Source organism: Mastigoproctus giganteus, chromosome 1 (genome assembly GCF_048544385.1).
Source record: "Mastigoproctus giganteus isolate SK-2022 chromosome 1, ASM4854438v1, whole genome shotgun sequence".
In the NCBI taxonomy this organism is placed as follows: Eukaryota; Metazoa; Arthropoda; class Arachnida; order Uropygi; family Thelyphonidae; genus Mastigoproctus; species Mastigoproctus giganteus.
In genome coordinates this window covers 90,992,504-91,017,273 of record NC_143575.1, presented here as the reverse complement: position 1 = coordinate 91,017,273, position 24,770 = coordinate 90,992,504, and the positions used below count along the sequence as shown (strand labels likewise).

The 24,770-nt window shown below is 39.6% G+C and overlaps 1 long non-coding RNA gene across 1 annotated transcript in view; it reads right to left on the bottom strand.

Annotated features, from left to right (window-relative positions):
- The window catches only part of LOC150090987 (uncharacterized), a 98,643-nt gene extending 75,886 nt beyond the window's left edge, over positions 1–22,757 (bottom strand). The window contains exon 1 of the long non-coding RNA XR_016547364.1: positions 22,632–22,757. This is a non-coding gene — a long non-coding RNA (uncharacterized LOC150090987). The remainder of the gene's footprint in view (positions 1–22,631) is intronic.
- Positions 22,758–24,770: the final 2,013 nt, after the last annotated feature.

Below are 24,770 nucleotides of genomic sequence, written 5' to 3'. Positions count from 1 at the left end.
ATCCCCTTCCTTTTAGAGTTTATATAAGTAAAGAAATCCTTGCTGTTTTTCTTAGCATCTTTTGCCAAGGATTTCTCGTAATCTGCCTTCGCCTGCCTAACCTCCTTTGTGACCTGATTACAGACTAGCTTATATCTGCCATAGGCTTCTGAGTCGCTTGATAATTTATATGCATCCCATGCATTTTTCTTCTCTGTTACGAGTCTCATTAGTTCATTAGATAACCATTTAGGCCTAAACCTTGAACAATATTTCTTAATAGGTATGAAACTCATAGTAGCTTCCACGATTAATTCCTTGAATGCTTCCCACTTAAAATTTACTGTTGGTAACGTCCTCAGTTGATCCCACTGTACAGAATTTAAAAACTGTCGGAGACCATTGTACTCACCTTTACGGAAACAAAAACCCTTTCTTTTACTCCTGATGGTAATTAAATCTTTAAGTAAATCCCACGTCAGTACATTGTGATCACTGCCACCTAGTGGTTCCTTTATCTGCAAATTCTTAATATACGAATGATCACTTCTGATAACCAGATCAAGAGTATTACCCTCTCTGGTTGCCTCTCGAACATGCTGCTGCAGAAAATAATCATCCAATAAATCCACAAAAGTCTTACTAGTGTGTGAGTGACCAACTCACAAGTTCCAGTCAATATCTGGGAAATTAAAATCCCCCATTATAAGACATTCTGATTTACTAGCCCACTCTATTTCTCTGTACAATTGTTCATTGTACTCATTCAAGTCATTAGGCCTATAACACACTCCTACTGTTATTTTTGCTTTCGCAGTGCTTATGTCACACCAAACTGACTCAACAGTTCACTGTTCATCTATATCAACTGAGTGCACTTCTTTTGATTTTGTTTTTCTTAATTAACAGCATAACACCTCCTCCCTTCCTATCCTGTCTATCCTTTATGTACACATTGTACTCCCCAAATTCCAGTTCTGCATTTATATCTGTGTGACACCACGTCTCTGATATCCCAACAATATCCGCCTTTGATGTCTTCACCAACACTTCAAATTCATCAAATTTATTTACTATACTTCTTGCATTGGTATACATGCAAGTATACATGTACCTATTCTTATTCTTAGTTACCGTAACACATCCCATATACCCACCTATTTCACGATGACTGCTATCCGTACCTGAAACCCCCAACACCCCTCGCTCCAGGTTGCTACTTATTCTAATAGAAGTTGTGCAAGAATCACCTTCACCTCTGCCTGCGGCTACTGTTAAACTATTAGTCCTTGTATCCCCCCAAGCTATCAGTTTTCCGACCCACCTACACTGACTCGATAGCATCAGCAAATATTCTTACACCCTTTCTATTTAAGTGTATCCCATCCCTGTAGAAGCAGTCTTTCCTGTTAACAAGTACAGACCAGGCTGAAAAAAATTCTATCCCTTGAGCCTTGCACAATCTTTCCAGGGCCGAATTGATCGACAAGGCTCTCATCATATACTCCCTCCTATCGTGTCTGGGCAGAATTGCAGACATTTTCAAATTCAACCCTAATTCTCGGCTTTTGTTCAACAGTGACCTGTACTTGTTAATTAATTCCGGCGGTCTCCCACTCTTAATATCATTAGTGCCAACTTGTACAACTATATCACCTTTTGTGCCCTTAAAAGATGATATCCGCTCTACAACGTGATCAACCTTTGCCCCTGGCAGACATACCCTGGTCCTGTTCCACCTATCCTTTTTACAAAGGATGTTTCCCGTTTCCCTGATAATAGAGTCACCAACAACTACTAGTTCCTGTGGGACCAGCGCATTCTGCCTTGGGGGGTTGCCGCTGTGTTGCGTGATGACCAAGTGTAAGGTCTGGCGTTAATGTGGGCAGCTGAGAGCTTGATGGGCCCCTCAATTTAGATCCTTCGAGGGCATCCACCCTGTCCTTCAAACTCTTATATAGGCCCATAACAACGCTCAGTTGTCGCCTGATTTCTTTACACTCTTTACATCGCGCACACACAAAGACATCCCCCATGGTAATATCATGCTCCGTTCCAGAGAGTTCGGCAAACATTTCACAAGTTGCACATTTTTTTAGGCTGTGATGCGTTGGAGAATCGCCCCCCTCAGTTCTTCCCCGAGTCACAGCACTCCTGCCACTTTGTGCCCGCTGCTTTGCTGCTCTAGTTTGGGGCATAATATTTTAAATTAATAAAATATGCTGGTACTAACAAGTAACCAGCAGATCCTTTAACTCCTGTAAGGTTCAGACGCTGCAGATCGGAGTTGCTGTTCCAATACAAACCACAGATGCTCGATGGGGAATTTGGAGATCAGGGCAATACCTGCAAGTCTTCCTCATGTTCCGCGAACTAGTCTCGAACAATCCGAGCGGTGTGGCATGACACATTATCCTACCGAAAGACGGCACCGCCAGAGGGGAAGACCATTGCCACGAAAGGGTGTGCCTGGTCAGCAATGATGTTTAGGTAGTTGGTAGACGTCAGAGTGCCCAGCACATGGATGACTGGACCCAGGGTATCCCAGCAGAACATCGCCCAAAACATGACACCGCTGCCACCACCGGCTTGTTTTCGTCCCACTGTGCATCCAGGTGCCATCACTTCCCCAGGTAAACGACGCACACGTACCCGACCGTCCACATGGTGCAACAGGAAACATGATCCATTGGACCAGACGACCTTCTTCCAATCACTTAAGGTCTAGTTTCGATGCTCGCGTGCCCATTGTAGGCGCTGTCGCCAGTGAACCATGGTTAGCAAGGGCATTCGGAGCTGCTACGCAGCCCCATTTTCAGCAGGGTTCTATTTACTGTGTGTTGTGACACATTATTCCCGTCACCAGCATTCCATTTATCCACAGTCGCCCTTCTTTTTCCACGTACCATCCGAGAGAGCCTTCGCTGACCTCGAGCATCGATGAGCCGTGGTCGTCCAACATCTCGCCAGTGGTTCGTTGGGTTTCCCCTCCTCGGACCGCTTTCGGTAGGTACTCACCACGGCTGACCGTGGGCAGCCCACCAGCCGTGTCGTTTCGGATATGCTCTGACCCAGTCGTCTGGCCATTACAATTTGGCCTCTGTCAAACTCGCCTAAGTCCACTGCCTTTCCCATCTGAAGAACAAGAGTAATACTGATTAACGGAGCTCAGTATCAGTTATTTTTTATACCGTGTCTCGACCCGCGCACGCGTCGTAGTTCATCTGCAGTTGCTTCGATTTGCATAACGACTCGCTGGTCATAATGTTTTGGCTCATCGGTGTGTGTGTGTGTGTGTATAATTTTTTTTTTTTTTATTTTATTTTATTAAGGCAGATAACAGTAAAATTATGACTATTATGGGAGGCTTTTTTTTCTTTAATTTATTTTTGGCAAAGAAACTAGGTTGGGGTCGGTCAGCCTGTTTTGTGGATGGATTATAAAAAACTCGAGTGTCCAGCGAGAGGAAGGAACCGTGCAGCTACCCTTCCCCTTCTACTTAATAACATAATGGTCTTCTAAACCAGCCATTATGGGGGGGGAGAGAAATTTGCCTTTTAATCATTGAATCTCTCAGATAAATAGGCGAGTTCGTTACGTAACACGTACAAGTTTGTACTGACATAGGACAACACGTAAACTTGTTTTTACACTTAACGTGGCAAACCAACGGAAAAGTCTATAATAATTCCATCCGTAAATTGACTTGGAATTACTGGAACAAGCAGAATTGTGACTCTCTGAAATAAATGACAACATTAATCCGGTCCAAGTCCGGGTCCAATAATTGCTTATTTCTTTTTAGGCATGGGATTGTTATCATTTTATGCATCCAGATTTCTAAAGATTTTTTGACAATTTTTTTTTACATCTGGTTAGGATTTTAATTTCCGTGTCATGTTTATCCTTGAAATTCACCTTCAAATTTATCAAACGGTTTGTCAAACCACTGCATCACAACCTGCGTATACATTAACGTCTTTACTAGTGTAATATAGTAATATATCCATTACCAGTTTGTCAAAAATTTCGAAGCACCTTCGTTGTGAATTTTTCCGAATTTTTGACGAACAAATTAAAACCACTAGGCATTTTAAAATATGAGCAGCTGTAGTGGTTACGTGAAATCGATCTTTATATATGTAAAATTACTTTCAGTAATACTTAGGAGCCCAATAAGTTCAGGGGGGGATGGGGGAGAGAGGAATGCTATAGCAGACATGAAATTTTTAAAAATATTACGAAACTTTGCTGGCTGGTTAACACATAATGATTTTGGATGACCTACTTCCAGTATTTAAAGATTTTCGGATTTTGGGAATGGTCCAAAGGAAGTATTTTAGGGCGTGGTTCCAAAGATGACTAAATACATTTTAAGCGGAGAATTTTTATTCTCTAGTTTTGTAGTCTACTTATATTTTACGGTTATTGTATACACCTTATCAAAGGTTTGTATGAAAATACGAGTTTTCCTGACGATATGCCGTTTATGGCTTCAATAGGATGGTATTAATTCTTAATTGTGTGATCACTGGAGAATTCTCTAAAGAATTCGACATTCAGTTCCACACTTCAAGCTCATTTGCACAAATGCACTCCTTGCTTCCTTTACCACACTACCGACGCGAGTTACTTTGGTAGTAATCAGTGAAAATATGCTCATCATTTTCGGATAATTGATTTGTTCAAAAGTTTCAAGAGACCATTTTGACTTGAGTCACTCCTTAAAGGTCAATGACTAATTGTTTAATTGCGGGTATCATAAATGCAATTGTTTCTAATCCAGTTGTGCCTCTTTAATAAGCTTAGATAGAAATAATTTACACATTTTTGAAGTTTAAAATTCAATTCTGTATTGTAATTGTATAGTAGATCAGTGTTTCTCTATCTTTTTTTTGAGATACGAACCACTTTTATATATGAGAAACAGACCACCGAAATATTAAACTATACATGCAAATATATTAATAACTATTTTTAAATACCATGTAGATGTTATATTGTAATTGGCATACCTGTATTTCCCATCAAATTAATAGGATTGTTGCCTATCGCCGAAAAAGCTGTGTTATTGTCAAGTTCCAGAGACCACCATAGTTTGGAAAACGCTATATTAGAATACAACAAAATATCGCAGATCTAAAATCATTGAAATTATTTAAAAGTCATTACAATAACGATAGTTCTTCTATCACAGTGTCTGAATGTCTAAACATTAATGCATTTAAATAAAAAACATCAATATACATATATAATTTATATGTTATGACACTCTTATACCAGTGGATTTGATATTTATATAATTCGCAAGCACAATAGCAACATTAAATTGTTAGCTGGTGACGTATTCCCTTTCCTTCCAAATCCTATCAGACCTAAGTGCTACTAAGTAAGAAGGCCTCACTCTCAAACACTGTGAAATTATCAAAAGCTTTTGATAGTTTAGGAAATATACAGCCGAATAATAATTAGCAGAATGGTTGTAAGATTTTTGGCCTCAACTTGGGCCTTAGTGCATTGTATATAATAGTCTGTAAATTGCGCCTGTTCTGTGGTCGGTTTGCCGGACGAAAAATCTGAGTTTTCGGGAGGAAAACCTTGCTACCCTCATCTGAGACCGACTAACTCATCCACCTTGTGGAAAAATCACATAAAAATTCCTCATGTCATTGACGGGATTTGAACTCAGGTCTTTTCCACTTGGTGTGGGAAGAATGGTTATTATACCAACTGTACTACCCACGATGGCAATCAGCAGAAGCTGCCTGTTTCTGATAGCTATTTGCCAGTAATCACAGCCTAAAGATAAATCAGATGTCTTTAGTAAGAAAAAATAATAAAATATCAATAATTTAGTAGCTTACTGCGAGAATAAAACTAGCCCAATAGATACCAGACCAGACCAGTATATTCAAATTATATACACATAGTGAGAAGGCAGTCAGAAGAGGGTATAGGATAACCTGAGACTAAATTAGGCAAAGTTAAGGTAGAAATAGTACTCCAATCGGCCTTGGATTTCTCTGAAAGTCGTGGGTTGTAAAAATTAGAATAAGAAAGCAAAGGAGACAAGAGCAAAACATATGCTAATATTATTCGGATGTACCTGGCAACCCATAAAGAAATACCAGTGAACTGGTTTTTCTCCTGGGTTATTGTTACAGTATTTTAGGCGCATCGGTTGCTTAGACCATATTGCGCTGTTTATATTATGTTTGTAAACAGCGTGCCTTTTTTGGTGGATTTGCTTTTTGGTGGATGAAAACCCCGAGTTTCCGAGAGAAAAAAACAATTTTGCCTTCTCTTGAGACCAACTAACTTGGCCCTGTTTTGAAAAAGACCACAAAAATTTCCCCGTTATTTACGGGATTAGAACGCAGGTCTTTTCCACCCGCTGTATTTCTTATGGGACATGGCAGTCAGTTTTAACACTATATTGGAATACTATCTGTTTCGGCCGACTTTGTGCCTTCTACCTTAAGTGACGATCACAGAGAGCAGCGAGTTCTCGCATGTCAGGATCTTCGTAAATGTGTGATCTGCTGATTCGCACTTTGTTTTTCCCAACGTTAGTTTACCCTTGAAAAATCCTGGGTGTATATCTGTGTGTGATCCGGGAGCAAAAGCGAAATCATCTCAATGGAAGACTCTGTCTTCACCAAAGCTCAAGAAAGCAAGCAAATCTCGATAAGATGTGAAGATCATGCTTATCTTATTTTTGGACTCACAGGGCATTGTTCATTATGATTTGTCCCGCATAATCCAACAGTGAATCAGGAATAGTACAGAAAAGTTCTACAGTGATTGCTATTCGGAGAAAACGGCTAGAAAACTGGGTTTCAGAGAATTGGCGCTTGCATCATGACAGTTTCCCTACACAGCGCTTTCCATTCAAAAGTTTCTTGAGAACACTCCATCACTGTGGTTCCCCGTCCACGATATTTACCAGATTTAGCCTCCTATGATTTTCCCCCAAGCTTAAAGCCCCCATGAAAGGTGACATTTCAAAAGAAGCCTATCAGAAATGTTTCCAAAGTTGTAAGAGTGTAGGAATCTGTGTCAAAGGCGACTAATTCGAAGGAGGTCCATCCGCATAGCCGATAAGCTCCATTTCCCAAATATTAGTTTAGTCTCCAAATTTCTTGATCATCCTGTGTGTGTGTAATTTTATCTTTATTGATATTAACCATTCATTGTCATTTCCTAACCATTGTAATAAATTTATTATAAACCTGTGCATAAGAGGGTGTTACAGAAAGTTCGTATAAAAATATTTAGTTTGTATTCCACTATGGCAAAGGACCACAGGAGTTCAAACTTCACCGTAACTTCTTTGTTTCAGCTGATATCAGCACAACCTTTTTTTTGCGTATTTAACGTAAATCTTAGAATTGTATGTCAAATTTTACGGTTTAGAATTTCAAAATTGTTTAGTTGTGAAAAATGTTTCCATTTGCTTTAATAAATATTTTACCCATTTAAAATACTCCTGTTGAAAATGGCTTAAAAAATTCTTTTGTTTGCTACATACATAACTTTTTAACTGCATGCGTATATTTTGACTGGTGTGCATACAAAGTAAAAAGTAAACTGCAGCCATTATCAACCGACTGCAGGATGGAAGCCTCCTCAACAATTCATGTGTCCTCCTGAGACTAGCAGCCAGATGATACAGAGCGGTTGATTCACCAATGCTGTCAACCTAATGACAGTTGGATGTATTCCCTTTTCCTGTTCTTGGTGTACTCACCAAGGTTTATATTAGTGTAATACAGTGATTTGCATCGACATTGCACTACTTCACACAGCAATTGACTTTCTCGATGTGGAAGTGCTATATATTTGAAGTATTATTACGTCAAGACAACGCGTTTTTAAGGAGATAAGTTCCCCTTATGGAAGACCCATGACATTACAGAAATAGATTTTGCAGTAATGGCATAGACCTATCTTATTTGTTTCAAGTAGTGCAATACTGGGCAATTTGATGTAAAGGTGAATAATGCTTCGTACGAGAGCGTGATCTGCTATTACTGGAAAAGCCGTTTTTAGGAGGAGGGGGGTTAGCATATATGCGTAAAGGGCCTATTGTTTTCATCATTTTTCGTCCGATTCTTCTCATGAAACAACGCAATTGTTTAATGAGAAGCATTCTTCAAATTGCTTTCTTCAAAAAGCAATTTGCATAAATTGCAAAAAGGCACTGCTAGAATAAATTTCGCTTCTGCTTACGGTTACTGTTAAATTATGTCCGTGACCCCCCAGACTAGTAGTTATCCCACCCACCTAACATTGCTTCAATAGCATCCGCAACTTTATCTGGAGAATGTGAAACCCTGCCACAAGCAGTCATCCAGGAATCTTTTTCACTTTAACCTTTTGTTAAACTGTAAATTTGATTTTCATTGCTCATTGTATTATATTATACCTTTATCGTAACCTTTTATATGTACTGAAATGTAACCATACCTCTGGTTGATGGCGTACCAGATATAGCAATTTATCTGGTACGCCAGATAAATTTTGTTCTTTACCAGTGATATTCATAATATCACTGGTAAAGAACAAAAATCATTAATGAGGGCCAGTTTCTCTCTAATAAAATACATTAAACGTTTTGGAATTAGTATAGCTCTGGTAAAAAGGGAAAAGAATATTATATTTATTCCTGTTTCCATCACGTTGCCTTTGATTCAAGTCAGATCAGAAATATAAGAGGCAGGCAGAAACTTAAACCAGTAAATCAAACCTTGAAAAAAGAAACTAATTATTGTAGATGGTTAAGGGAAATTTACGATCGTGTAAGGAATTCATTGGTGACTAAATTGGAGATAAAGACCAAATCGAGTCATCGGAATAAACAAAACTATAAGAGAAAATAGTGTCCCAAAAATCACTATCTGTTAGGCTAAATAAAGCGAATTTCAAAGAAATGTTTTAATGGCAATGATACTTATACTTGGGTCTGGAAAGAAAAAATAATAATTAATAAATAATAATATATTGCGGACCAATGTAAATACCTATATTTTGTAGAAAAATATGCGTATAATCATATAATTTGGACATTTTTATGTAATTCATCTTATTTAGCCAAATAGATAGTGACTTTTGGGAAACCCTGTATATAATAAAATTATGGCGGCCCTTGCAAGCGCACTCAAATACTGCAACATCTTTATTTAATTAGAAAAGGTAAAAAACGTAGCAAGTAAAGTGGTTTGCGCATATACAGCCATAATTCAAAATGGGACTACAGATCACTGCGCCATATAGACTTGAAGACTGTTTTGAACGTTTGTTATCGAGAAATCAAGTTTCGCATACGCCTTTCGAATAGTAATGCAGAAATTTGTTAATAAAATTACGTAGAACGCCCTTGTTTACTACCACCAAATTTAAATGATTTCATTACCACCTATTCGTGTTTATCCATAGTTTTTCCAGTCCTAGTGCATAATGATGTTTGCGTTCACAGACCAAGCGCAGTAAGAAAGACACTGGCGTCATTGCCTTTTTATTTTTTTATAGGCTTTGCCAATTGATTGGTGCCAGAATTCTTGTAAATAAGACTGTCAGAGATATTTTTCGATCAATCAAACCTCTTTTATTTTTATTTATTTCAATTGATATTCCAGAACGGTTATACAGCTAGAAGAGTTTGGGTTGTAACTATTCGCTTTATTGAAATCTTAAAAATGGCTAGTTGTTTTATTTCTTTTACACTGCTGAGTTCCCGAGTGGAATGACTGTTTTATGGTTGGAAAGTAGCCGAGTTCTGTGGTATGAAAGTTGAAACGTACATGAAAGTTTTCCAGAGAGTGAGTTAATTAGTTTTTAAAAAGCTCAGAAGAAAAGTTCCTCCCCTCACTAACTGGATTCTAACATAAATCTTTTCCCTAAATTGTGGGTCGAATTGTTTTTGATTAACTTCAAGGAAATTCAGCCCAGGGTATGACAATATTTCATGCACGTGAACGCCACGTTTTCCAAAATGGGTTTATCTGTTTGTGGATGAAAAAACTTGAAGGACAATGCTTGAAAAAACTGTGGACCTCCACTAGAGACCGACTAACCCGTCGCTGTATTTTTTTTTTTTTTTTAGGCCCATTATTTTTCTTCAGTGATCAGCAAGATTCAGATCTGAATAGGCCACTCGCAAATAGCAGAGTGGTTACCATTGCTATTCTTTCATACCGTCTGTGGACGGTATGAAAGGATAGCAATGGTAACCATTCAACTCTTCCCTATCTCTTCCATCATGCAGTATGATTGATGACTTTTGAGGTTATGATGAACATCGTGGCGAGATCCAATATTCCTTACATTTCGAGGGTACAGCTCTAAAACGGTGTTCGCAGGCCGGCCGCTAGTTAGTACACCGGACCGAACCTATTGGTAACTCTCTAGGAGGCTTACGGATTAGCTAGTGTATAATCTTGTTACCTCTACTCTGCCAGATAGTGACTGGAGGGAGTCCGAGTAGTGTGTATGCGGGGAGCATTGTCGAGGCCATGTTATGTCAAGGATCTGGGTATATTCTTAACCTATGTACGCCATATCCAAAAATTTCATTACTTCGTACAGCATGTCCCACCCACTTTTTCTTACTATTGAATACACCATGAATTGTCACACTAATAGAGCAAGCTTATCAGCGAAAAGATCTAAACCTCCCAAGCACTTCCTAATTCATTTCACAAATATACGTGGTCTCAATTCTAATCTCAACGATGTCCATTTCCACTTGCAGTCTGCCAAACCCCATGTACTTTTTCAGACAGAATCTCAGTTATCGGTTGATTCAACGACTGCTCATCTCAGATGCCCAAATTATTCGCTGTATTATCCTTTCGCCTCAAATTATCCTTTCTTTAGCCTCAAAGGTGGTACTTTTGTATATGTCCGTTCCGATGTTCCCTGTCAGATACTTGGTAATTTGGAATCTCCTCTTTTCGATCTTCTCTGGCTTAAAATCTCTCTACCTCATTGTGTCAAATTCATCTGTTGTCTCTACCGTTCTCCCAACTCCACTAATCACTTGGAGCTCTTTGACTTCTTCTCTTTGCAACTTGACTTTCTCCAGTCCAACCTTCCTAACAGTGAGGTAATTTTCCTTGGTGATTTTAATGTTCACAACTCCAGCTGGCTTCCGTTTTCTAGTCACACCGACCTACAAGAATACCGGATAATCCTAATCATACAGCCAATACGCTTGATCTTTTTCTCACAAACAACCCTACTAAGTACACGGTCGAAGTGAGAGGTCCTTTAGGCACTTCAAATCACAACTTGGTGATTGTCTCTTCTTCAATGCAACCTCTATGTAATGGCTATTCCCAACCTCGTGTTGTTTGGCATTGCAAGAATGCAAAATGGGATGACCTGCGAGACTTCTTTTCATCTTTTCCTTGGTCAGATTACTGTTTCAAAACTTCTGATGTCAACGTTTGCTCAGATCGTGTCAGTGAAATTATTCTTGCAGGAATGGAATCCTTTATCCCACACTCCACTTTAAAATCTCGTCCTCTATCTAAACCTTGGTTTTCCCATAAATGTGCTAAGGCTGTTCAAGAGAAGAATGTTGCATATAGTAATTGGCTTGTTTCTAATTCTTCAGTTTCGTTTTCTGCCTCACCAAAGCTCGCAACAATTGTAGAGCAGTTATTAATCAGTCCAAACTAGAGTTTGAACAGGCTAAGAGTAGATAACTTGCTTCTTGCCCTAATGGTAGCCGCGCATTCTGGTCTCTTGCCAAAGCTATTGGCCGCAACTTTTGCCCATCTCTGCTTCCACCTCTGTCCAAACCAGATGGTTTTGTTGCCACTTCAACCAAGGATAAAGCTGACCTGCTAGCATCCCATTTTTCTTCCAACTCATGTATTAATGATCTTGTAAAACACCTCCCACCATTCCCAACACGCTCCATTCAATGCCTCCTGTGGTCTTCCGTCAAAAGGATGTCTGAAGGATTTTGACGAATCTTGATGCTAAGAAAGCTCTAAGTCCCGATGGTATTTCTCCACTTGTTCTCAAAACCTGTGCTCCTGAACTTACTCCTATTCTTTGCCGCCTTTTTTCACTTTCTTATTCCGAAGGTGTTTTTCCTTCTGCTTGGAAATTTGCTCATATCCAGCCAGTTCCTAAAAAGGGTGACAAATCCCTCCCATCCAATTATCGTCCCATTGCAATTATTTCTACTCTTTCTAAAGTAATGGAGAAATCAATTAACCGCCAACTCTTAAACTACCTAGAAACCTTTCGTCTGATCAACGATCGCCAGTATGGATTCCGTCAGTGTCGATCCACTGGTGATATTCTTGCTTATGTTACCCATTCATGGACTAATTCAATGGAAAGGTTCGGGGAAACACAAGTAGTTTCTCTTGACATCTCAAAGGCTTTCGATCGTGGTGGGCATAAAGGTCTTCTAAAAAAGCTTCCATCTTATGGTTTGCCAACTGTTTTTATTAATTGGTTATCCAGTTTTCTCTGTGATCGCTCACTGAGGGTGATCATAGATGGCTCTCTGTCTTCTAACTTCTCCACTAATGCCGGTGTCCCCCAAGGTTCAGTTCTTTCCCCCACCATTTTCCTCTTGTATATTAATGACCTTCTTCCATTGACTGGAAATCCTATCCATAGTTTTGTCGATGATAGCACATTGCATTCCACTTTCCATTTTGAGAAACCTTGTCCTGCTCAATCAGCTTCAATTTCTCGAAAATCTGCTACCAATTCCTTAAATGCCGATCTTAGGCAATTCTCCAGTGGGGCAAGGACAACTTAGTTGATTTCAATCCTTCTAAAACTCAGTCTTGTCTTATATCTCGCAAAAAGGATTCTTCTGCTCCTATGCTTATCTTTAGCGACATTCCGATTTCTAGGAAAAATGATATATCTCTTTTGGGGATTACCCTGACTTCTAATCTCTCTTGGCACAAGCACATTACAAATATTGCTTCCTCTGCATCCAAAAAACTTGGTTTTCTCTTTCGCTGTCGGCGTTACTTTTCTTCCAAACAGCTGCTCACTCTGTATAAATCGCAAATCCGCCCTTCCATGGAATATTGTTCCCACATCTGGGGTGTTGCCCCCAAAACCTCTCTCAGGCTTCTTGATTCCATTCAGAAGAGCGCAGTTAGGTTAATTAATGATTCTTCTCTAACAGAGTCTCTCCACTCGCTTTCTCATAGACGTACTGTTTCTGCTGCATGCCTCTTCTACAGATACTTCCATGGGCACTGTTCTTCTGAATTGGCTTCTATAATTCCCGCTCTCTCTTTCAAAACAGTCCCAACACGTGCCGCCACCAGCCAACATCCATTTACTGTCCAACTTCAAACTCACAGAACCAACTTTTCATCTTCCTCGTTTATTCATTGAACTGCCGTTTTCTGGAACAACCTTCCTTCATACGTATTTCCTGAAAATTACAGTCTACAGAAGTTCAAGTCCAATGTCAACAAATATTATTTTTTTATTATTATTATTATTATCCGTTTATTTCCATAAGGAAACCACCCCGGGACGGCAAAGTGCCAGGAGGGTGCTAAGTACATATCAGGGTACGAGATACTACGTGCAGTGGGTTACATATACTGAACACGTAGTCTCGTCCCGAAATATTATATACACATTTTATGTTTAATATATATAGTATTTACACATTGATGATTCTGTACATACATTATACAACTGATATATTTACAATTCACTAATAATTCCATCTATAAATTACATATTAACTTAACTGTTACAGAAGGTATATTTTTACAGTCAACAAATTATTATTGTTCTTAAAGCAGAAAGTTTCTCTTTTACTCTAAATTCTTTGGTACTTTGCAGCCGATTCATATTTTGGTAAGTCTATACGAATCCTGGAAGATCTCTTTCCGGTATGTTGCATCCTCACACAGTTTTTCGGCATCTATGTGTAGTGAGTTAAATATTTTCGCTGCATTTGATGGGAAGAATCTTTGCAGGCTACTAAGATTGTTCAGGACTGAACACAGTGGATTATTTACTTCTCCGCCACGTCTAGCAGTGGCACGCGGTTTGACTAGAATATTATCCAGGACTGGAGCATTCACTCTGCCTGTGAGCATTTGTGCGAGAGTGTGTATGTTCCTGTTAATTGTCCGCTGCATCCAGGGTGTGATGTTAAGGTTTGAGTAGAGAATGGCCCTTGAGATAGTAAAAGGGTGGCCAGCAACTCTGTTAAGCCATCGCAAGAACCAGTACTCGATCCCAAGGACGGACTTATAATGTGAATCTGGAGCTGAAGACCAGATTTGCGAGGCATACATTGCAATTGGCAGGACACACATTAAAATGTACTTGGTCGCTAGCTGAGGATCCCTAATTCCTACCAGTTCCTGTCTGGTAGCCCATAAAGCGGCGAATATTTTTGTCTTCATATGGGCGAAGTGTTGAGCAAAGGTGAGTCTGTCATCCCACTTAAGACCCAGGTCCAGGTGAGAGTGCACTTTTACCACATTAGACCCGTTCACAGAGATCGAGATGTCATTTTTATTCTGCTTGCAAGTTATGGTCATTTGGGCAGACTTCTGCGCATTAATACGGAGCCCGATGCAATCCAGGTAGCTCTCAAATTCTCTGATTGTGCTATTTGCCATCTGACAAATACCTTCTGCTGATTCATGGTCTTTGGAAGTGATGAAGAATTTTACATCGTCAGCATATGTTATAAAATTGTAGTACCGTACAAGAAACGGCTCCAGGGCGGCCGCGAAGAGAGTAGCCGAAAGAACTCCCCCTTGTGGCACTCCTCGCGAGATGGTAAAGCAAGATTGTAGCTTTTGGTGCTTAACAATAAGTTTTCTATGTTCTAGCAGGCTGGTTATTATAGTTAACAAATTTCCTCTTACATTAAAATAATTCTTCAAAATCGCAATGAGCGCTGGAATTGAGACGTTGTCGTAGGCTGCGGAGATATCCAAAAAAATAATATCGATTTGCTTTTTCTCATTTAGTGCTTTCTGCACGCGAAAAAGGGTTTCCAGTAAGTTTGTTATTGTTGATCTACCGGAAATAACTGAGTGCAAATGTGGTGGTCTATGGCTGAAGCAGTGTTGATTGATGGTGGGAAGCAGTGCTTTTTCGAATACCTTCTGTAGGGTGCAACTGACAGAAATTGGTCTGTAATCCTTAGCCAATTTTGGGTGTTTAATCTTTGGTATTGGGGTTACAATGTAATTTTTCCAGGCTTGCGGGAAAGCTCCTGACCTAATGATTTCCTGATAGATGTGCAGTAATAGATCTATTATAAATGGGCTACTTATTTTAAGGATGAACATTGGAAATTTGTCTGGTCCAACAGTGGCCTTATTGGGCAGATCGTTGATTGATTTCATTACGCTCTCTTTGGTGATTTGTATTTCACTCAAAGGAGGTCTTCTTGGTTCCTCTATTGCCGAATGGTTTCGCTTGGTTAAATCTTTCAGGAATTCAAAAATTTTGTTACCATTATCAGTGTTCTCAATTTGATTCAGTCCATGCAGGTTACTAAAAGTGTTATAAGCCCATTCCTTGAAAATGCATTCGGTCATATTCTCTGTGCTATTTCTATTGCTAGTAATTCTTTTTGCTCTTTTTAGTTTATTATGAACAACACTGCAGTGTGCCTGTCGTTTTGCTTTGATGAAATGTGCTCTTTCTTTCTTATAACGAATGTGATCGGCAGGATGACCCGTTCTTTGCCATTTTCTATACAGTTTTTGCTTCCTGAGGAACTTGCTTTCAGTTGTGGGTTAAACCATTCTTTTGTTCTCTCAGATATTTTGATTTCTTTTGCTGCTCCTTCCAATGCTGTTTGGTATAGCTTTTTAGTGATCATTTCTAAAGCTTCGTCTACTGGCTTTTCTTGCAGGTCATTCCAGTTGTAACTAGTCAGGTGACTGAGAATGACCTCTGCATTAATATACTTCACGGAGAAAAGATACTTACTTTGCTTTTCCCAGTTCGTGTGGTTACCCTGCATGTATTTGTGTATCTTCAGTGCTGCTTCAATTTCAATGGGATTGTGGTCCGACTTAAATTTTATGCAGTTTTGCGCTAGCCTTATGTCTAAGGAACTATGATACAACAGGTCAAGTTGCTGCATTCCCCTTGTCACTGGTGTCGGAAGCTGCGTTAAGTGCAATGCACCCAATGTCGCATCCAGCTCTTTCTTGGCCTCCCTGTGTTTCGGAAGAGGCAAATTAAAATCTCCCGCTATTATTGTGTCGACTGATGGCTTTAGATTTGTAGCAAGCCAAGCATAGAGTTCGTTTCTTGTCTCCTTTGTGTGCTCAGGTGGGAGGTATATGATGCATAACTGTATTTTCACGTGCTCTTTTGAAAAGGTAACGCAAATCCCTTCAAAATTATTTGAATTGGTTTTTCGTTCTCTTATAGGCTGGTATTTATTTTGATAGCAAATTATAACTCCCCCTCCTCGCCTATCTGTTCTTCCGGTTCCCACACATTTGCAGTTTGCTACCGCAGTTAGCCGATCTAACTGTTTTCCATTTCCCAACCAGGTTTCGATTAGGCAAATGAAATCCAGGTCCTCGTACATCATCATCGTTTGTAGGGTGTGGAGCTTATTTGAGATGCTCCTCACGTTTTGTGCAAACAGGTGGATGTGATGTTCTGCATCCCCAGCTGGGGGTAGTTTTCTTGATTGCTATTGAGCCCGATTCCTTGCATCATTTTTAACCAGTGGTCTGGCCCATCTGTCTCTGTAGGGCTTGACTAAGGTACCTACTGGCCAGGCGCTTACGTCTTGTAGGCGAGTTGCTTTATCTGGTGGACAAGAGATTATAAAGGAGGAGTAAGCTGGGTGTCGTGTTTTCACTTGCTTGACTTCCACAGTTATCCCATGTTCGCCCTCACACATGGCTTTAATGTTTCTGGGCTGTGTTGTGGGTCCCAGCCTTGATACAAAAATTTGCTCTCTGGTTGCAACGGAAGTAATGTTGTACATTTCAGAAAACCGTTTGTTTGTTTCAGGTGTGTTACAGGAAGACACGTTAATACTTTCTCTGTGAACTGGATTACGTCGTCGGCTGTCCTCGGCGAGAGTAGGCATGAAATTTTGGGATGGGCGGGTTTTTCTACCCTCAAAAGTGTTATGCTTTTTAGGTAGCATAGTGATGTGCGCATAAGTGAGTGGGTTTGCAGGAACATGATTTGAGGGGGAAGATGTAATTCTGGAGTTCGTACTCTTGGAATACATGCATGCTCCAATCATTTCAGTTGATTCCTGTTGTCCTAATATTTCTGAGGCTTCTTTATTTTGGTTTCGACTTTTCCTAGTGGAATGTGTGGAGCCATTTCCTTGTGCTGCCCCTAAAGTTTCACTGGGTTTGGTGCTATTGCTTGCGAGGTCCTGCTGCAAACAGACAGTTCGCGGCTGGGCTTGAGATTCACATATTATTTGGCTGTCTTGTAGTTTTGCAATTCTTTCTGATATGTTTTCCCCCGAATTCAATTCTTTTCTTGTCTTCTGTTTGTGATTTTCAATGCTTTCTGTCCTCCTGTACAAACCATGCATATCACTTCTACTTTTCTTTGGGTAGCTCTGCCTCGCATAGCAAGTTTCGTCGGTTACGGGAGCCGTTGAGCCACCTTGTGCAACGAGGACGGATTCAAAGCATCCTAGCTTTTCCTCCAGTCGTTTAAGGGTGTGCAATATTTTACTGTTTTGTTCTTTGAGAAGAAAATTCTATTCCTGCAGTTCCTGTAGCATTTTATGTACAGGGATGAAATTGCTCGCGAGGTTTTCAGCGTATTCCACAGCCTGCATCGAAAAGGGGCTGATGCAGTCTGCAAGGATATCCTTTAATTCCGTACGCGAGACATATTCTTTACGGTTCTCTTCCTGCCTTTCATCCGGGCTATGATTGCTCCTCTGTCTAGCGAAACCCCCTTCAGAGTGCTCGCAGTCTTCCGGGCAAATATCGCATCCCAAGGTTTCAAAAATTGATCCTTCAGGATGGCCCAAGATGCCATTTCCAAGGTCAGTCTGCGAGAGGATTTCTTTTGTTGCTTGTTCAAGGTCATTAATCTGTTCTGTGCAAGAATCTTCACAAATGACTTCATTAGGTAATTCTTCATTATTTTTCCCTGTTTGTTGCCTACAGGCGTTACATTCAAACTTGCGTTTTCTAGTTTTGTTTAATTTCTTAATATCTACAGAAGTACAATCAGGCTTATTGCAATAGTTTTTGTGACAAGTAACGCATTTAATTATGAAGTCATCATTGGTCAGACATATGCAGCAAGTAAGCGGCACGGCTGATGCGCTGAAATCTGTCATTATGAAATGCAAATGGGGGCTGGAATTTCAGTAATTTCGAGGCAGGTAGTCTTTAGTACAACAAGATAGGGCACTTCTATCGTTCGATGACTAGCCTATGAAACATGCAGGTGGAAATGGGGGAGGTTTTAATCCCTAACTTTGTCACCGCTTGACCTTGTTCAGAGCTTAAGTGCCGTATTGCCTTAAGCAGAATATTGCTATGTTCCGCTGCACTGAATCGCTATAAACCAACCGTTCCTTTCAACTATTACGCGAAGTATGAATGCTTAAAATCAAGATTAGACATATTACCTGTTCAGGATTCCATTAGTAGACACTATATCCAGATTCCACTTCTCATAAGCTCTCTGTCAATATGCAGTTCATTTATGATCCTTTCAGGTTAACTTAGGTATTTGAGTATTTTTAGGAGCACATAATTCAGTAACTCACTGACCTTCGCCACCTAGCCAATACCCTATACACAGTACCATATATTATTCAACATAGAATCGTGCTCTGGGGACGGCTCGCATTTAAGACTCATTGCCGTCGGCAAGCGTCTCTGCTCCCGCTGACACACCATGTTACTGTCATGACCATCCTCCCCTCTCAAATGAGAGGACTGCCTCTTTCAAATATCTTCTTTTGTCTTCTCAACCTCCAACCCAAGCACGGTACTAAGTACTATAGGTTCTAATACCTCTCGTGTTTGGGGTTTACATAAAAAAAAAAAAAAAAAAAAAAAAAGACAAAATCTTGCGAGGGAGGGGAATCGCTCAAGCCGACTACAGAATACACTTAATTTAAAAACAGCTAGGGCTTTGTGGGTTACCTGCCTTGGTGCTTCTTTTTCGTCTGGACAGTTTCATCTACCCAGAATCTAGGATTTTTCCGCCAGCAAAAAAGTAAACCTACCACAGAATACACACCGTGGTATATTGACTCCTCGTGCCCGTTGTTGCCTTGAACCTTATCACACACCCCTCTAGCCGCGGCACTCCTAAAAGTTACCCAAGAGCTACCTTAGAACTGAACCCTTTCCAACGGATGGAAAACAAATTCACTGCGCCACAAAAGCAGTCCCAGTTAAGCTTTCCCTTGAAGTTTTATTTATCTATTAGTTATTATTATTTCTGGTTTATTTTGAATTTGAGTATTCAATTAACATTCTGAAATTTTTGCCTGTCTGCATGGTATAGGAAGGAATTGCACTGCAGAGTTGCTTACAGTGTTACTATAGGGAATATGGTGGCCTCTCGGTAACGTGCCATAAGAATAACTGCAGGCCTCATGGTCGCACCTGAGTCCTGCACTGTGCCTTAGATGTGTGTTAAGTGCTGCAGCTAAAGCCGTGAGGTGTCACCATATTATATCTGGCTTTGACCATATTGATTCAAGCTTTCTCCACCAGTTGTGGGAGAATAGTGATTATAACTACCATAGACATGATACAGAATATGCCATCCGTTCTTTCACCTGATGGATATGCCTTCGTGGTTAGCACAGTTGATATAATCATCGTGCTCCCCACAACGGGTGGAAAAGACCTGGGTTCGTGTACCATCGATGATGAGAGGAATTTTTTGAGCCTTTTCACAACGTGACTGAGTTAGTCGGTCTCTGGCGAGGGTAGCATGTTTTTTTTTCTCCCGGAAACTCGGGTTTCTCGTCTAACGAAACAGAAAATACGCATTTTTTTATAGACAGCATACACGGAGTAATGTGGCCTTAGTTGCTAATGCTCCTAATAACCAACCTGATGGATACATTGATGGAATATCCGGTCAACCCCGCCGAATGGTTAAACTCAAGGGTACAGTAGTGCATTTGTTTGAGTTGACCGTGGTTATAGATCGCATGACTGCTAAATACACTGATGCTTTTGTGTTCTCTATCTTGTGAACTCCCTATGTGGCTGTTCCGGAGTCTAAACAGAAAAAAATATACCGGTATTTTTAAAAATATTCGGCCTACAATGATAAGTGTACGATGCTACTGGTCGGGCCAATAGTTCCAAATTAAATGTAACGTAACCCAGCAGCACTTTTGGATAGCATGGAGTGCTTTTCAGTTACAATCAACCAACTAATCGAATCGAAACAAAATTCCGAAAGGCCGAAAATAGGCTATGTGGCGTATAATTGCTGTCATGTACCAATTCTTTGATCTCGTTTTTAAGAGAGTTGAGAGAGAGAGAGAGAGAGAGAGATCATGCGTAATCAATAGTAATAAAATAAGGCTTTTTAAAGCAAAAGACACATACATAAGAATAGAATACTGATACGAAAGCTAAATAATTACGTTACATTAACGATTCCTTATTCCAACAGTGCTATCAGAGTAGACCTGTAACCAAAATTTTAGCTGTGGGATGAGGGACTTTCAAAATTTTAGTTTTGATTTGTTTTGAATTCATGAGTTGCGCTTTAGTACTTATTCCTTCCCCCATTACTGAGAGTGGAGTTCTATACCATGATTTTATTTATTATTAATTATGTACCAGCACTTAAATGGGGGTATTCACGAGAAGCACAGTGGTTATAATCATCGCGTCCCCCCTTCCCTCGCACACCGGGTAGGAAAGTCCCGAGTTTGAAATACATCAATAACGCGAAGAATTTTTATGGACTTTTTTCAAAGCATGACTGAGTTAAGGTCTGAGGCAAGGGCAGCGTGGTTTGTTCTTCCGGAAACTCGGGTTTTTCGACTAGAAAACCGAAAATCGACCACAGCATACACGGAGCAATATGACCTTAGTCGCTGATGCGCCTGAAACCCTACTACAATAACTGTTTTCTTCTGGAAATTGGTTTTCCATCCGGCGAAACAGGAACCCAGACAGAGAACAATTCGAAATCAGGCGTAGAATTAAAAATAAAAGTTTAAAAACTTAAACTGTTTGGAAATTATGCCAGTGAAAATGTTTTTATGAAATATTATTATATTGAAACTATAATGGACAAAATCTAAAGCCGTACACAGGACAAAAATGTGAAATCTAAGGATTACTTACATTTTTTGACTCTCTTGTCTAAAAATATAGGGTTATTTAATATATATCCAAGCATATTGGTTTTACTATAACAAAAAAAACTACAGGTAATCTGACCATCGTTTCCATATATTTCCAGCGTTATGCTCATTAAACCAATTTAAGAAACAGAACCTTGCAATTAGAATTATATTAGAAGCATAAATTAACTAAACTCCCACTAGTAATCAAATCTGCAACACAACCAAAACAATTATTATTGTTATGGAGAAATTTTGAATTTCCAAATTCCCATCTTGCAGCTGAAGTCGATGCCCGTTGCATACCTCACTTTCTTTATGACATGCGCCGCTAAGTGGTAAACTATAAAAGTCCCAAGAGGTCCACATATCACACGCTTATCTAAATTCAATTCATTATCACAGACCTCATTGGTGAGTAGGCTTTAGTTGCTAGAAGTTCGACTACTTCCTGCCTTGTTTCTTATCTTTCTTTAGGTGGCAGTGACCTTAACTTTTTGGCGCCATACGGCTAGGTAAAAAATGAACTCTTGTATTACACTGCAAACCTAGACAGAACAGTTAAAAATCGAAGATAGAAGTGAAAAAAAAAAAAGTGAAGTAGAAACCCCGAAACAGTAAGATAGTAAAAAATCGTTCCTTGGGTTTGCTAAATTATTTTTCGGGGAATGTTCTTGATAAATATGTGAATTCATATAAAGTGTGGGTGTATTGTGGGGAGGTCCTTACGACTAGTTCCCTTGACTACAACAGTTCCCTTGTTCTTCCCTCTGCTCTAGCACAGTTGGCCTTCATGCCCCTGCCATCAACCCAAAGCTACCAAACAGCTGACTGACTACTTTACATAACACGCTGTATATCTGTTTCCCATTCGTGCCTCCAGGTGTGCTCCTGGCAGTGCAACAAATAGTGAATTAAACACGACAATTATCTAGTTTGTCTTGGACATTATAATAAACTAAATATGGAAATGATATAATCACGCGGCTCAAATCGCATTTCATTTTTTAATGGGTACGAATCCCTCGACAGTTGATAAAGTGATATCCATATCTCTATCCAGACGGACAGAGAGAAGATAAAAGAGAAACTCAGACGAGACAATCGAAACTAATTTGAGTATGGAAATTAAAAGCAAATTTGTAGTATTAACTCCAGCTTTCTCTATAACGAAATATACTCTAATTAAAATAGCTTTCTAACGTAATTGCGCTGGCTCCATCAGTTTTCTAATTTATATTCCTAGCAGGTCTGTTAGGGGAAAGAGCGAGACAAGAGAGATTTTTGCTTATTCTGCTAAGGAATTTAAGGAACAATCCCACAGACTTACCCATGTTTCTTCTATCTTCATACACTTCACTCGTCAATCTAAAATCAACGCTGTATCTAGACCTAAGGAAGGCACACCTTTACGAACAACGGGCACATAACATCCTCCTTTTTTGCTGGTGAAAGCCACGACCGCTGCTGGCAGAAGATTTTTCGAGGATTGTCTGACGACGGTGCGTGTAAGGGTTTCCCTCGAGGAAGGGCGTGGGCCTGACGTCAAGGAAGCTGGGCTGCACGAACTGCCCGATCAACTGTGTTCCCTTCTCAGACCACACCCAAGGTACATGGCAAGTTACCATTTATCATTCTAATGAGGACACTACCGTTTTAGGCTTAACGGTTTGGGGTTAAAGCCATAAATGTCAAACACTCAAGATATCTTGTTTCGATAGGAAAGACCAGAAATAAGACTCACTTTGAATCTTGACCAGCGACTTGAGAAAGATACGACCAAACAATAAATAGAGTTTCAATTAAGATCTCTATCACCTTCAGCGTACAATGGAAAGGCATGCAAAGCGAAAAAGACAAATGGGAGCAGTATCTATAGTCGTGAGGTGTTGTTATGTCATGCCCTTCATATGACGAAATCCCAACAGCGATGGCCTGTGATGTGTCTGAATTAAATGAGCCAACCCATATGAGAGGTGTTCTTTCGGAAACTTGTCACAAGCATCACTTATGGAAGGTCTGTATTTCGAGCCATTGATATCATCACTTTAGATCATGCATTAAGGATGTACCTGCGGTCATCCGAAATAAAAAAAAAGTTTCATTTGCTTGAGGTCATGTTTTCTTTTCCCTCATTTGATGTTGACATAAATCTTCTCGATTCTAGAAACTAGACCTGCAGATTGTACCGCCGAGATTTTTAACCCTGAGGTCTGGGTCTTAACTTAGAAGTTTCATGTAATAACCTTTGGGTTTTTTTTTTTTTTAATGTAGAAATCAGATTTCATTCAGATCAATGAACGGTCAACGAACTCTTTTCATTGTAGGTTTTTAATTAATTGCTGTTTTATTCTCTTGGCGTTTTTTCCTGACGCTGCTACACGTTATCTCCTGAGTGACTTGATCTGCATCTATCAGGGCAACATGCCAGCCCTCTAAAATATGGCAATGACCATGATTTCTATAGCATTTCAGAGGATTAGTTTTTACCCAAACAACAAAACCCATCGTTGCAGATGAATTTAGTTGTTTCAATTAAAACCCGAGGGTAGCCAAGCCAATTATGCGTCAATATATTGTGACTGTGAATTGCATGGTTCTATACTAGATTTTCCTGATTCCAAGATGAGTAACCTGAGTTCTTCAAGAAGGACGGGGGTTGTAAATTACCATTTATCCATTACCATTAAACTGGCTAACTCAGCCATCACCTGAGAAGTCCATTTTGATGTTTCTGCCATCAGTTTCTGCTATCATTGGCCACTTTTGAAGGGGACGGGAGGGGGGATAATTAGCTGACCGTCATGATGCGCACACAATGCCCCGGAAATTGGCAAACGCAGCCAAGCCATAAGAAAAGTCTACTAGAAACAAAATAGGAGTAAACGTCGGTTTGTTTTTAGCTTGGAAATAACTAAGTAGGCTTGCAAAAGTTTTTGACACAAAATTAAAGTTATCAACTCTTGATTCTTTTTTGGTTACAGCATAATTCTCTTTCTAACAATGGATAAAAACCATAAAAATATAACACTATTAACTTTATTAAAGGTAACTTTCTCATTGGTATTGAATTGTTCTTCGCTTCTATTGAAAATTAATGTCAGTATTGTTCAGTGTTAGACTCGAATTAATGGTTTATAGATTTTGCAGAAGCTAGTTTTTTATGTGAAAACATCTATAACGGCACCTAACAATGGAATGTAACGAAAATACGAGACGAATAAAAGTAATTGTTGACAAATATTTCAATTTTTGCAGATATATGACAAATATTTGTATGATTGTGACGCCACACTATTCAACAAATGGCTACAGTGAATTATTGATTGATAAACTCAGTCACTAATGTTGATTCAGTAGAGTAAGTAGCGGATGTGAGCATAAAACGTTACATCGTTCATAACTTCGGTCCTAGCTATTCGATTTTAAAAATTTAAACGGTTTTGATTTTTCAAAGATATTTTCACAT